The sequence below is a fragment of the Cyprinodon variegatus genome, unplaced genomic scaffold, assembly GCF_000732505.1.
Source record: "Cyprinodon variegatus isolate N-32 unplaced genomic scaffold, C_variegatus-1.0 Scaffold410, whole genome shotgun sequence".
Lineage (NCBI taxonomy): Eukaryota > Metazoa > Chordata > Actinopteri > Cyprinodontiformes > Cyprinodontidae > Cyprinodon > Cyprinodon variegatus.
In genome coordinates this window covers 606,594-609,127 of record NW_015150863.1, presented here as the reverse complement: position 1 = coordinate 609,127, position 2,534 = coordinate 606,594, and positions in this window count along the sequence as shown.

Sequence of the window (2,534 nt, the reverse complement as noted above, 5' to 3'; positions counted from 1 at the left end):
CAGGCTTTCTGATCAGGTAGCCAACCTGTGAAAGCAAACACGATGCCTACACAGTAACTTGCCAAATGTAGCATAATAAGAGTGACATGTTGCCTTGCTTTCATTTTAAAGACACTTTCAAACATCTAACTATCTTTCTTTTACTAAATGAAATTAACAAAATGTTTGTTCACAGACAGTTTGCAGCAACAGGGATGGGGCACTTCATGCAGTTAGAGAAAACTCAGTCATGTGAGCACCTACTCTGACATCACCTTAAAAAATATATAGATCTCTATCCAGGATTTAAAATATTTAACAACACCTACCCATATCCAACCTTCTCCAAAAAACATGTCCAGTGATAAATACCAGCTTAGGTCCTGCTTTAAATGGTTCACTTTGGATCCTAGCCATGTTTACTACGGTACATTCTAGAAAATTGTTAGAATCGCACTTTTTAAAGCTAATTGTGACAAGAAACAATCTTCCTGTAATTGAAGAACAACATTCCCTTTGAAGAATTATTATATATCGAAGACTCTTAACATGGACTGAAGGCTACGGCTTGGATTGGTAGTTAAGCTGTTAAAACTGTTTTACTGCTGTACTATCCACAAATGTTGTGTTTATGCTTCACAAAAACAAATAGTAAAAATCCAGATCAGTTGTGGGAAAACAATTTTGAATGACAAAAGATACAGTAGAATTTTAAGCATAAACACTGGCCTAGATATGTCAAAATATCCACATCAAAACAAAAACATAAATTGATAAAACTGAATTCATGAAAACTTCTCTTACCCAAATATCTTCTATGTTTTATATTTTGTTAATAGCCAAGTTGTGCTTTGAAGGTGAATGCTAACAAGGCATCTCTATAAGCTAAACCAGCCTAGATAACCTTAAAAAAAGCTCTTAATAAAGGTCATGTTTGGAGGAATCAATCTCACTGAGACCATGTCTACATTTGTTGTTGTAGTAGGTGGAGATAATGTTTTATTTCAGACTCTAAGAATATTTTTCATCCAAAATATTTGGGGGAATTAAAAGAGAGGACCTCAAGAGTTTAAGGAGGAAAAGAAAGAAATCCCCTTAGAAACCAACAAGCCAAATAATAAACACTGATTTCTAGGGTCATTAAAAGTGAGTTTACATTATAAAGCACTTGACAAAACCTTCTCTGACAGGATGGAAGTTTTTTCAACTTTCTTTTTTTATTTGTTATTATCTTTTTCTGTGCAGACTTTGATTTCAACATTTTAGACTTTTTTCATACTTTACAGTAACACCAAAATAAATACTTTCTTTTAAGGCCTTTTTGGGAAGCAGATAAACATTTATTTTGCATAAAACCTCTCTCTGACCTTGTATAGTTATCACAGCTAACAAACTTTTCAGTGGCACTGATAGCCTTACACAAACCCATATCTTCCCTATATACTCTTTAAAATTGCTTTAAAATATATTAATTAGAATCAGTTTGCCTCAAACTGTCATCTTAAGCAATATTTCCCTCTTTGATCAGCTCCACCTGGTTTATTTAGGATACATTTACTTTAAGAACTCTTACATTATGACTTAAAAATAAGGCCTAGGGCAATTATAATTTCAAATAGGAGCCTAATTTAATATAAAATCAAATGACCCCCACAGACACTTATTGGGTAAATAGTTTTGTAATTAGAGGTAGGGTTGCCGAGATCTAATGTCATTAAACCTCCTTAAACGTGCATAAACGCCCTGCGCATGTGCGCGCGACCGCCTGTTAACGCTGCAATAATGAGATTCTTTGTAATTCTGTCGCCATTGATGACCATGATAAAACAGATTGAGAAAGTCCATTTCAACACCGAGCTCATCTCTTCGTGTTAAAGCCTCTTTTTTTTCTCCTGTTAGTCAGCTTATTATTAAGCAGTCGTGTTGCAGAAAGATTACAGCCTTCTAACGAAAGCGGCCTGCGGAGGAAAAGGTTTAAGCAACACCATAAACGGAGAAGCTGTGGATTGCATTTTCAAACCCGCATAATACTCATCTGGGTGTTGGAGCAAGTAAATGTAAACAAGCTATAAATTAGATCCTACCTTGGTGATGGCTCATAGCGCACCATAATACTTTATTCTTTAAATCAAGACTAAATCAGGACTAAAAACACATTTGTTTGGCATTCGACTGTTCAAGTTAAACAGTTCAACTGAAACATCATTTCAACTTTTTTATTTTTTTTAAGTCCAATTGTTTTTAATGTTCTTTTTTGTTTCTGCATTTTTAATCTATTTTTTATTAAAAATTTTTCCTACTTGCTTTTATTCTGTTTTATTTTCCTATATTTTAATCTTGTAAAACACTTTGCATTGTCTTTGTACTGAATTGTGCTATACAAATAAATTTGCCTTGCCTATTCTAGGCCTATATTTATTTTCTTAAATTATTGAGGTAGATTTTTTTCCCATTTGACAAAAATATTTGTTTGATTTAAGTCCCTAACACACACGCACACACACACACACACACCTATCTATCTATCTATCTATCTATCTATCTATCTATCTATC